The following is a 13,992-nucleotide window of genomic DNA, read 5'->3' on the forward strand; positions in this document are numbered from 1 at the left end:
TCATGGAGGTTGAAAGTGAATGGCTGGAAAACAATCATACAAGCAAACAACAACCATAAAAAGGCAGGAGTAGCTATATTAATATCAGACAAAATAGACTTTAAATGCAAAACAATTGTGAGAGACAAAGAAGGATACTATATTTTAGTGAAAGGGACAATCTGTCAAGAAGATCGAACAATCATAAATATTTATGCTCCTAACAAGGGCGCCTCTAAATATGTGAGGCAAACGCTGGAAAAACTAAGTGAAAAAATAGATGCATCTACAATTATAGTGGGGGATTTTAATACACCACTATCAACTCTGGACAGAACATCTCAAAAGAGAATCAATAAAGAAACAAAACATTTGAACAGTATATTAGAAGACCTGGATCTAATAGACATATATAGATCATTACACCCAAACACAGCAGTATATACATTTTTCTCAAGCGCACATGGAACATTCTCCAAGATTGACCATATGCTAGGCCACAAAGAAAGGCTTAATGAATTCAGAAAGATCAAAATCATACAAAACAATATCTCTGACCACAGTGGAGTCAAGCTGGAAATTTGCAAGGGACAGAGACCCAGGCTTCACACGACAATTTGGAAATTAAACAGCACACTCTAAGAAAAACAGTGGGTCAAAGAGGAAATCTCAAAAGAAATCAATGACTACCTTGAAACAAATGATAATGATAACACAACATACCAAAATTTATGGGATGCAGCAAAAGTGGTACTGAGAGGGAAATTTATAGCCATAAATTCACATATCAAAAAAGAAGAAAGAGCAGAAATTGAAGAATTAACTGCACATTTGAAGGAATTAGAAAAACAACAACAAAGTAACCCAACAGGAAGAAGAAGGAAGGAAATAACAAAGATAAGAGCAGAACTAAATGAAATAGAAAATAAGAAAGCACTTGAAAAAATAAACAAGACCAAGAGCTGGTTTTTTGAGAAGATCAACAAAATTGACAAACCTTTAGCGAGACTAACAAAGAAAAAAAGAGAAAAGATGCAAATACACAAAATAAGAAATGAGAAAGGTGATATCACCACTGACCCCACAGAAATAAAGACTATCATGAGAGGATACTTTGAACAACTATATTCCAACAAAAATGACAATTTAGAGGAAATGGACAAATTCCTAGAAATACATAAGCAGCCCATACTGACGAAAGAAGAAATTGATGATCTTAACAAACCAATCACAAGCAAAGAGATAGAATCAGTCATTAAAAATCTCCCAACTAAGAAGAGCCCAGGGCCAGACGGCTTCACAGGTGAATTCTACAAAACATTCCGGAAAGAACTAACACCAATCCTGTTGAAACTATTCCAAAAAATCGAAACAGAAGGAACACTGCCTAATTCCTTCTATGATGCCAACATTACCCTAGTACCAAAGCCAAACAAAGACACCACAAGAAAGGAAAATTACAGACCACTTTCTCTAATGAACCTAGATGCAAAAATACCTAACAAAATACTTGCTAATCGTATTCATCAACACATTAAATGAATTATACACCATGACCAAGTGGGATTTATTCCAGGTATGCAAGGATGGTTCAACATAAGAAAATCAATCAATGTAATACACCATATAAATAGATTGAGAGAAAAAAACCACATGATTATATCTATAGATGCAGAAAAGGCATTTGACAAAATACAGCACCCCTTCCTGATAAAAACACTCCAAAAGATCAGAATACAAGGAAACTTTTTGAACATGATAAAGAGTATATATGAAAAACCTAAAGCCAACATTGTTTACAATGGCAAAATTCTGAAATCCTTCCCTCTAAAATCAGGAACAAGACAAGGATGCCCATTGTCTCCGCTCCTATTTAACATTGTCTTGGAAGTACTGGCTCGAGCACTGAGACAAGAACCAGATATAAAAGGCATTCAAATTGGAAGGGAAGAAGTCAAAATTTCATTATTTGCAGATGACATGATCCTATATATAGAAAACCCTGAGAGATCTACAACAAAGCTCCTAGAACTCATAAATGAGTTTAGCAAAGTCGCAGGTTATAAGATCAATGCGCAAAAATCAGTAGCATTTCTATACACCAATAATAAGCAAGATCAGGAGGAAATCAAGAAACAAATACCATTCACAATAGTAAATAAAAAAATCAAATACTTAGGAATAAATTTAACCAAAGAGGTAAAAAACTTATACATTGAGAACTATACAAGATTGTTCAAGGAAATCAAAGAAGACCTAAATAAATGGAAGAATATTCCCTGTTCATGGATAGGAAGACTGAATATTATTAAGATGTCTATCCTACCAAAACTGATCTACACATTCAATGCAATCCCAATAAAAATCAACACAGCCTTCTTTAAGGAACTAGAAAAACTAACTATGAAATTTATTTGGAATAAAAAGAGGCCCCGAATAGCCAAAGACATATTGAAAAAGAAAAACAAAATAGGAGGAATCACACTTCCTGACTTCAAAACATACTACAAAGCTACAGTAGTGAAAACAGCATGGTACTGGCATAAGGAGAGACACACAGACCAATGGAATCAAATTGAAAGTTCAGATATAGAACCTCATGTATATAGCCATATAATATTCGATAAAGCCACCAAACCCTCTCAACTGGGAGAGAATGGCCTATTCAACAAATGGTGCCTGGAGAACTGGATAGCCATATGTAGAAGAATGAAAGAGGATTATCATCTCACACCTTATACAAAGATCAACTCAAGATGGATCAAAGACCTAAATATAAGAGCCAAGACCATAAAGACCTTAGAAAGCAGTGTAGGGAAACATCTACAGGACCTTGTAATAGGAAATGGCTTCATGAATATCACACCAAAAGCACGAGCAGCAAAAGAACAAATAGATAAATGGAACTACCTCAAAATTAAAGCCTTCTGCACCTCAAAGGAGTTTGTCAAGAAAGTAAAAAGGGAACCCACACAATGGGAGAAAATATTTGGCAACCATATATCTGATAAGAGACTTATAACTTGCATATATAAAGAACTCCTGTATCTTGAAAATAAAAAGATAAACAACCCATTTAAAAAATGGGAAAAAGATTTAAACAGACACTTCTCCAAAGAAGAAATACAAATGGCAAAAAAGCACATGAAAACATGCTCCAAATCCCTAGCTATCAGGGAAATGATACAATGAGATCAAAACTACAATGAGATACCATCTTACTCCCATAAGATTGGCAGCCATGAAACAAACAGTAGAATACAAATGCTGGAGAGGATGTGAAGTAAGGGGAACACTCATCCATTGCTGGTGGGAATGCAGAAGGATCCAACCATTCTGGAGGACAGTTTGGCAGTTTCTCAAAAAATTATCCATAGATTTGCCATATGACCCAGCAATACCACTGCTGGGTATATACCCATCAGATCTGAAAACAAGGACACAAACCGATATATGTACACCAATGTTCATAGCAGCATTGTTCACCATCGCCAAAAGTTGGAATCAATCCAAAAGTCCATCAACAGATGAGTGGATCAATAAAATGTGGTATATACACACAATGGAATACTACTCAGCTGTAAGAACCAATACACTACAATCGCACGTGATAACATGGATGAACCTTGAGAATCTTATGTTGAGTGAAGCAACCCAGGCATTGAAGGACAAATACTATATGACCTCAATGATATGAAATAAGTTAACTGCCTCAGAGAGCTAGAGTCTGGAAAAGTGGCTTACTGGAAATCGGGGGGTGGAGGAAGGATGTGAGTCAATGTCTGTAGGGGTGGAATCTGTGATGAGCTGGGGGTAAGTATGAGCACAAAGAAGGGACAAAATGGGGGCAAGGGGTTACCTTCGGGTGGGGTTTTCTGGGTTTGAGGGGGGCTGTGGATGGGAAGAGGGGTAATATGGTCCACGAAATAGGTGGGAGGGAGGGGCAACATACAAACATGGGAGAGTGCCAGAAGTTCGTTGAGAACTAAATGTTGAGTAAAACGTATCAAAGTATAAGTAGGAGGGTTACCTGGTTAGGACGCTCAGGGGGTATGGTCTGATGCGGGACGGACTCCGGACGGAATAGCTGAAGGCTCATTTTGCCAAGGTGGGTTCTACCATTGGGTGGGGTGGACCCATATCCTGGGGAAGACTAATGCCGTCGAATAGAGAGAACTGTATCTCTCGTGAGAAAGGACGGCTCCCAGGGCATTAGATTGGCAGGCGTTGTGGGCCCTAAGGGGAGGGGAAAATGGACGTGCAATGGATGGAACAAAGGTAAATAAGGGGGCAAAAGAGGAGTTATGTGAGAGTACACGAGGATGAATATAAAACAGCTAATACTACACCAAAAACATATAGGGGACGACAGACTAATAATGAAAACCATAAGACAAAACATAGGGTAACTAAAAAATTTAGAAAAATGTACAACCTAAAGTATGTACCACATAGTAAGCACAAATGTTACCTTGTTTGAAAACTATAGTTTCGGAATCTGTACATCAGTTTCAGGAAATATGATATGAATAAGTTAAAAGATTAGTGCTGTGGAAGGGAAAAGGTTTTATGGTGGATCTGGGGAAATACTGTATATTGTATATATGAATTTTGGTGATCTAAGACTCTTCTGAAGCTGACATTATGTTGGGATTCACTTTACGGGAAGTTTTGGATCACAGAGTGGTTCAACAATGGCAGCGGAGGAATACTGATATGGGATGTTATTGACAGGATATATATGGTTGACAGGGAGTTATACAGGGCATATGCCCAGGGTATATCGTAATGTCTATATATACTCATAGTGGAAACAATTAAAAACAACAGCTGGGGGGGTACTGGGCTCCTGGCCGGGGGGTCACTGTTGTGGGCCCTGGGAGAGCAGCAGCAATCCTCCAGGTGCAACGGCAAGAACCAGGAAGGAAGGAGGGCCCAACAGTGGGCTCTTGATACTAATGGCTACACTTTTGAGCCTATGCACCTGCAATAAGAACAAGGCCTAGAGTAGCATTGTGCCTGGGGGTTTCCTCCTGACAGCCTTCATGTTACTCAAATGTGGCCACTCTCACAGCCGAACTCAGCTTGTAGATATGATGCATTCCCCCCAGCGTGGGACATGACACCCGGGGATGAGCCTCCCTGGCACTGAGGGATCACTACCACATACCAGCTGAAGAAGCAACTAGAAAATGACCTTGAATTAAAGATTCAATGCGGAACAGCAGAATATACCTGTCTACATATAATAACATGACTTCGGGAAGCGGTTTGACCTAATGTAAGGGGGAAATGGAAAGGAGAAATGAGATTATAAGGCTGTGAGTCTCTAAAAAAGAGTCTGGAGGTTGTCAGAAGGAATACCCCTATGTACAACTGAACAGAGTCTAAGAGACAGATAAGGTAGATACAACCCCAGGTATTGGTTCTTTTGAGGGTTAAAGAGACCCACGGGTTCTATGGTCATGGCAGAAGGGGTTCACTGCCATGACAGATGGCCCTTCTTTGGAGCTGGTGTTTCTGCATGATGGAAATGGACTCAGAGGGGATCTCTTTTCACAAGACTTGCATGCTACTTTATTGGAATTGTAGTTGGTGCTGGGTTTAAGATATATGTAGGGGATTTGAATCTCTGGACTGATAATATGACACCCAGGCCCAGAGCCTCAACAGACTTCAGCTCCTACACTTTGACTTATTGGACTTACTCCACTCAGCTAACATGGAGTTGAAGAAGGTCAACCACCACAACATGGAGCCTAGAGTGTCTACAACTAGAAGTGGGAAGAGTGCATCCAGTACCCATGTGGAATCTAAACCCTCACTTGACATAGGTGTGCAATGGACACGACCAATCCAATGTCCACAGAGAAAATGTGGAATGGGTGTGGGAACGGTAGCCATGGGGGCTGCTGGGTGTGGGGAACGGGAGGAAGAGATGAGATGTGGAGGCATTTTCGGGACGTGGAGTTGTCCTGGATAGTGCTTCACGGACAATTACGGGACACTGTAGATCCCCCCAGGGCCCACTGGATGGAACGTGAGAGAGTCTGGACTATGATGTGGACCATTGACTATGGGGTGCAGTGATGCTCAGAGATGAACTTACCAGGTGCAATGATGTATCACGATGATGGGAGAGAGTGTTGCTGTGGGGGGAGTGGGGGGCGGGGGCGGTGGGGTTGAATGGGATCTCATATATTTTTTTAATGTAAAAAAAAATAATAAATAAATATTTAAAAAAAAAAAAAGGATGATGGACCTGTTTAAGGGTTTAATGCTATTGCATTAATGTTTATTGGGTCTGTTCATTTATCATATTATTCAAGATCTCTGTTTCCTTATCTATCCCCTCTGCAGATGTATTATCTAACGCTAAGAGTGATATCTTGACATACCAATTATTATTGTAGAGATAGCTATTTTCCTTTCAGTTTTGCAAGTGTGTTTCTCATGTATCTTGGGAAACCCATATTAGGTGCACAAATATTTAATATACTTATTTCTTCTTTGTCATTTGATTTTAATAATATATAATGACATTCTTTAACTCTTATAAAAGTTTTGCATTTAAAATCTATTTTGTTCAATATTGATATCACTACATCAGATCTTTTTTGATTACTATTTGCATGGAATAACTTCTGCTGGCCTTTCACTTTCAACATGATTGTGTCCTTACATCTAAGGTTAGTTTCTTGTAGATAGCATATAGATGGTTCATATTTTTAAAATCTATTCCATTAATCTAAGTCTTTTGACTGGGGAGTTCAATCCATTGGCATTCAGTGTTATTACTATAAAGACATTACTTACTTCATCCATTTTTTCCTTTGGTTTTCCATTGTTCTATTTTACTCTAGCAAGATATTTTTACCCTTTAAGTTCCCTGTAATAATACTTATCATTTCTATACTCATTTATTTTTTAGCTTTCTTTTTGGGTAGTTTTTTTGTTTTTTGTTTTTATTTCAGAGGGGTCACAACTATGGTAAGGGAGGATCACTGTTGTAGGGTGTCAGTATTGGGGGAATGTGTGGGGAGGCATGCACCCAGGACATGCCTCTGTGGAATATGTACATTTTCAAGTGTTCATGGGGTAATGTGTCAGTGGGTGGAGACCCACACAATAAACAATGAAATATTAACTTGCCATCCTGGGGAGTCCTGCTACATTCTCTAAGAGATTGGCAAGAATCTGCCAAGTTCAAAGGTAGTGCCTAGACAAAAAGGACAGACCAACACACCAGACCCTTGATATTAATGCTTGCCCTTATGAATGTGATTCTTGTAAAATTGAAACTTCACCTAGTCTGGTATATTGCTTAAGATTTACCTCCTTTAAGCCTTCCTGTTGCTCAATGTTGCTTCTAAGTCAAACTCAGAATTTAAATGCCATACATCCCCTCCATGGAGCATTACTCGCAAGTCTAAGCCTCCCTGGCACTGAGGGACTATTGCCAAGCACCAACTAGTGGTGCACTTGGAAAAAGACCTTGACCAAAAGAGGGACATATTAAAACAAATGAGTTTTTATGGCTAAGAGATTTCAAAATGAATTGGGAGGTCATTCCAGAGGTTACACTTACACAGATCTTCAGAGGATTTCATTGACTTCCACAGTAAACAGTGCTTCAAGTAGGAGGCATCCTGAGAGCTCTAGGGAATCTATATACTATGGGCAGAGCAGACCATCTCAGGAATTCAGCACCCTGTCAGTGGGCCTTACCATGGAATATATGCACCCCAATTTAACAGATTTATACTCATTTATAATTTCCTTACACATGGCTCTTCTGCCCCTTTTATTTGAACCTATAATTAGCACTATACTCATTAAATGTATGTCCCAGAAACTAACATCTTTGATATGTTTGCATGTCATTTGAACCCTTCATCTCAGCCGAGTTGCCTGGTAAAACTAACCAAAGATTGATGAACAGTATCTATCCCAAAAAACAGTATCTACAACTGCAAGTAAGTCAGTTCCATCCATCTGTTCCATGGGATCTAAGACCCCTCTAAAACAAAAAAAGATTGAGCATTACTATCCAAAATCCTCAAAATTGAGGAATAAACAATCATAAGTGGGAAATGTACCTATGGAGTAAATTAGACTCATTATTCTAGCAATGAAAGAACTTGTAATATTGATATAAAGTCAATTGTCACTAGAGGTTCTGAGGGGAGGAAGAGGGAATAGTAGGTTTTAAATATGTGGCATTGAAAGTGTTTTGCATGACATTGAAATGATGGAGATGGATCATTATACTATTTGTCAAAACCTATAAAATTGTGTGGGGGCAAAGTGTAAACTGTAATGTACAATGTAGAACATGGTTAGTAGCAATGAAGCAATATGTGTTCATCCATTATAACAAATGTACCACAATAATGAAAGATGTTGTTAATGGAGAAATCTTTGAGTTTAGGAGGGGGGGAGGTATATAGGAATCCCTGCTATTTTTGATGTAAAATTTATGTAGTCTATAGCTTCTTTCAAAATAAATGATTGATTTAGTGCTTTTGATTGGACTATGTCAGTGAACTCTAAGTTTGAGTCTATACCCCTCTAATGGGTTTGATATCGACTCAGAGACACAGACAGAGAGACACAGGAAAAGGAAGCCTCTGTGTTTGATTCTGCTATGTAAGAGAGACGATCACTTAAACTGGAAGCCCCAAGAGGCCAAGACCATGGAGCAAGTCAAGATGAAAGTGTGAGTCCAGAGGTGAAGGCTGAAACTTCAGCAGAAATCTGCAGCCATCTCACTACCTCACATAGCAATATGCCATGATCAACAGTAGCTGACTTTGGTGAGAAAATATCTCTTGTAGTGCGTCCTTTTTGACTTTTCACAGTCTTGGAACCATAAACTTTTATCCTAGATAAATACCTTTTATAAAAGCCAAAAAAAATTGCCCAGTTTAAGTTATTAAAATAGGACCAGGGACTCACTGATGAGGCACAGATCAGCTCCAAGGGGTCTGAGACAAGAGACTCCAAAACACATTTTTCTCTTTGCATTTTTCCAGCCAGTCAGCCGATGGTGTTTGTCAGCCAATATTTCCATAGAGGTTTCTCTTTCAACTTCCAATTGCCTGTGATTCTGCTCTGGTGAGAGTTAAGATTCATAGCAGGCTGTGCTGGACAAACTCACTGAAGAGAAGCCACTGTCCACCTGCCACCACACCTTTCCTCTATCAAGGGAGGAAGAATCTGTTCCCCTCTCAGTTTGCTGCCATGAGCCACAAGAGTGATCTAGGATGTTCACCTTGAGGGTGGATGGATGGTTACCTTTTGCATCTGTGTGTTGATAACTCATGATTTTCATTTCCGCTTCTTTATTTCTCTGTCCCTTGAACTCCCAGATGATATGTAGCACTCTCCTGGTCTGTAGACCCCAAAACAGCTCCCTTGGACAACTTTTTGCTTTTTCTCCATTATTTTTGTGAGAGAATTGAGCCCTGCCAAATTACACTGATACCATTTTCCTGAAGTCCTCATATAGAAGTGATAAGATTTGTTTTTTGACTTGGGAAATTCCTATTGACTGTATAAACTTACCAAAACCTTGTCAAATGATTAGGAAGTTTATAGGGTTTATCATATAGATGACACCTTAAAAATGTGTCACATGGTTAAAGATATCCTCCAAAGTATATACAAATGGCCAACTAGCACATGGAAAGGTGTTCAATTTCATTAGCTCTTATAGAAGTATAAATCAAAACAACAAGGAAATACCATTTTACATCTACTAGATAAGTTACTATTGATAAAACGGAATAACAAGTGTTGGAGAAGAGGTCAAAAAAAGCCAAACCATGGCACACAGTTGGTGGGATTGTAAAATTTGGTAGTTTCTCAGGAAGTTACCTATGGAATTATGACCTAGCAATTCCTCTTTTATGTGTATACACAAAATAACCAAAAGCAAGGATCCAAGCATGTATTTAAACACTGTGGTATTGTTCACAATTTCAAAAAGATGGAGGCAAGCCAAATGTCTGTCAACCAAAGGCTAAACAACATGTGGTCTAAGCATACAATCAAATATTATTAAGCCATAAAAAGACATGAGACTCTAATACATGGTACAAATGGATGAATCATAAATACACATGTAGAATTAAATAAGCCAATTATAAAAGAACAAATATTGTATGATTTCATTTATATGAAATAATTAGAATTTACAAATTCATAAAGTCATAAACTAGAATGCAGGCTACAGGATCTTGGATCTGGGTGGGGAATGGAGAATTGATACTCAATTGGGACAGAGTTTCTGCATGGGGTAATGGAAAAGTTTTGGTAATGGATGGGTGGTGATGATAGCACAACATTTTGAATGTAATTAGTAGCACTGAATTGTATTTGGAGTCAGTTAAAAGGGAAAGTTAGGTTATGCATTTGTTTTATAAAAAACATGCAAGTGTACAAACAAAGAGTGAAGCCTAATTTAGATATGGACTATAGTTAATAGTATAATTGAAAAATATTATAAAATATATGCTATGGTTACCTAATGGGAGACTGCATCCGAAAAAAAGAATGAGAAATTTCTTAATGTAGAGATTTATAAAGTATAGAGGTTAAGAAAATAATGTAGAGAAACTGGAACTCTCATGTATTGCTGATAAGAATATAAAATTGTCCAACTGTTTTTGAGAAATAGTGTGGCAGCTTCTCAAACTGATAACTATAGAGCTACCATAGAACTCAACAATTATATTCCTAGGTCTATATGCAAGAGAAATGAAAACATTCATCCACAAAAATCTTGTTTATAAATATTCATAGCAACATTATCAATAATAGCCAAAAATTAGAAATAGCCCAAATACCCTTCAATTAATGAATGGATATAACAAATGTGGCATATCCATACAATGAAATATTATTCATTATTATAAAAATGGATGAAGTACTGATACATGTTAAAACATGGATGGACCTTGAAAATATTATGCTAAATGAAAGAATTCAAATAAAAAGGGCCCATTATTGTATGATTCCATTTATATAAAGTGTTCAGAATAGTCAAACACAGGGAGACAGAAAGTCGATTAATGGTTGCTCAAGGTTAGAACAAGGGATGAAGAATTGGAGAGTGAAGACTAACAGGTGTTGGGTTCCTTTTGGAATAATGCAAATGTCCTGAAATTGATTATGACAATGGATGCACAAAGCTTTGAATATTCTAAAGTGAAAGGATTTATGCACTTTAAGTGGTTGAATTGTGAGAATTAGTTTCCAATAAAACGGTTTAAAATTTTAAAAAATATTATTGAGGTTTTGGATTTTAAGTATAAGCATATACACTTCTCTGGACATGAGAATTATACAGTTAATCATTTCAATTAATGTCTTTCACTTTATGTAAACATATTCTGACTTGTGTTTTTCTGGCTTTCCTTATTCTAGTCTATCTGTATGAAATATTCTTATAACTCACCCACTCAGGAACCTAGTATGTTATATTCCAATGTGCCATCACTTTGAAAACATTTCATTAACAACCTATTCCTCTGGATGCAGGCTTAAATCCTTTGTTTATACTTCCAAAGTCTCACGTGCATGGCTTTGTGATTAGATTTTCATACTACATTACTATTGTTATTGTTAATTGGGATGCCTGCCCCTTAGATGCTAAATCCTATAGCAGCAGAGCATATATGCACATTTCAGTCTTCCTCACCTAGTTCAGCTGACTCTAAGATTATTTTTTATGAAAGAATACTGTGTTCCAGTTTCAATAAAAGTTGAAATAAAGTATAGTCCCAAACTTTAAAGACATTACTCTTTAGTAGTCTAAATTCAATGCAAGCAGTAAAAGTAATGACAAAGGTAGGCAATACATATTGAAGGGTCTTAGTAACAACATACTGAATGATGGAAAGAATTAAGAATAGAATATTCTGATCACGACAACAGAATCAAGGACAGAGTTAAACATTTTAACTGTACCTGGAGCAACAAGCTAAAATTTTCTTTTCTTTCCTTTTCTTTCTTATAAACTCAAAATAATAAGTCATTGTCATGAGCACTTCTTAGGTGTTAAGGAAGAATGGTTTGTTAAAAAAGCACCCAGTTCTAAGACTCGAAACTAAACTATTCCTGCATTTTGTGAGAGAACACCCAAGTATTTATTTAAATATTTTATAAATACAATATGTATGCAAACTAATTTATTTTGAGTGAAAGGCAAGTAATCCCATAATTGCTCTCCTAGGCATGAATTTGGATATTAAAATTCATTCAAGATTTGTATACACTACAGAGCCTGTGTCCACTGTATTCTGGTTGGAAATTTAAAAATAACAATAGTCAGCAGAGAGTTGGAGTTTATGAGGTTAAATTATTCATTCTGTGGCATATAAATATATAGACTTAATTATAGTGAATATATTAGCAGTTTTACATAACTAAACTGTCACATATTAAATGACTTGAAATATCTAGTCATTTTTAAAACAATTTGATTTAATTTTAGAAAAGTAAGGGACAATGTATTTTGGTAGAGGCTATCAACTTATTTAGGAGCAATGTATTCTAGTAGCACAAAAAGGGAAAGTAAATAATTTAAGAGTAATTACCAGTTACTTTCCCTCATTATTCTCCAGCGACTTCAGTTCTATGGGGACTAGCATCATTATCTTTGACTCAACTCCATAATGAATTTCTGTCACATTTATTGAAAGCCTCCTAGGTGCCAGGAACTATTACAGGTGTTTGGGATATATCAGGAAACTAAAAGAATGTAGACTGTCACCACAGTGGAACTACCACTGGGAGAAAGAGAGAATGAGTAATGAAGTATATATAAGTAAACTATATAGTATGTTTGAAAGTTCAGAAGTTAAGAAAGAGGAAGTTGTAGTATCAAATAAAGCAATTAGATTTCAGAGTAGGCTTCATTGGGTAGGTGAGGCTGAAATAAAGATTTGAAGGAATTCTTGAGAAAGAGAATTCCAATTAGAGGAACAAGTTGAAAAAGATAATGCAGTGTCAGCATCTTTTTATGTTTTTAAATGAGAGGCTATAGCAGGGATATTTTCCTTAATTTCTAGTGAAATTAGGGTAGGATGGGTATTGGAGGTTTTTAAGTAGACATGTGACACTAACTGACATTTTTATGGATGTAAATTTAATTAGTGATATCACTGTAATTATTGATAAAATTGATAATTGGATAATATGACTTTTATCTAAAGACTTACCTAGCATGTCACTGGAAAAACTGGATTGCTAAAGGGGACATTACCTTTTAAACCTATGTCCCTGTAAAGCATATAGAATCCAGCTCTCTGGGGGAAAAAATACTGGGCTTTTATATTACCAGATTAAAAATAAATAAATAGAAGCAAATGGGAGAGTGTTGGGATGATGATGCATTTTTAGTTTTCTTTCCAAACTCTCTAATCAGATTAAGGTCTGCTTTTCTTCTTGGGGTAAGAAAGTGGATGAAGGGTACAAAACAAGAGGATTTTGTGGGGAATTCCTGCCTTGTGGAATGGATTATCCCAAATGAGGAAGAAATGCTTTTCTCCCACAAGTCCAGGTCTGTCTGATACTCTGTCATGAATTAAAGAAACTTCCCATGTAGGGAAGTACTGCAGTTATCCTGGCAATGGGGTGAGTTAGTTATTCTAATTCAGATGAACACTAGAAGGCCATCTGGTGATGTGTTGAAGTCCCATTTTCCAATCCTGTGTTTAATTAATTGTAGTAGCTTGATCTACAGCACTCTGACTTTCATCCTTCAGAAGCTTGTAAATTAGGAGAGGGGCATGTTTTTCATTTCCTAGGTTGTGCAAACAAATACCGTGAAATGGGTGGACTTTTGAGGGTAAACATGTTATAAAGGTGGTGTTTTCTTACTGACTGGATTTTTTGGGAATGACTGCTGGCAAAACTTGCTCCTTACTTTTTGACATTGCAAGGCACATGATAATATCTCCTGTTCTTTCACTCCTCTTGCAGATTCTGTTGCTGTTCATTTTCTGA

The sequence above is a fragment of the Dasypus novemcinctus genome (assembly GCF_030445035.2).
Source record: "Dasypus novemcinctus isolate mDasNov1 chromosome Y unlocalized genomic scaffold, mDasNov1.1.hap2 SUPER_Y_unloc_1, whole genome shotgun sequence".
In the NCBI taxonomy this organism is placed as follows: Eukaryota; Metazoa; Chordata; class Mammalia; order Cingulata; family Dasypodidae; genus Dasypus; species Dasypus novemcinctus.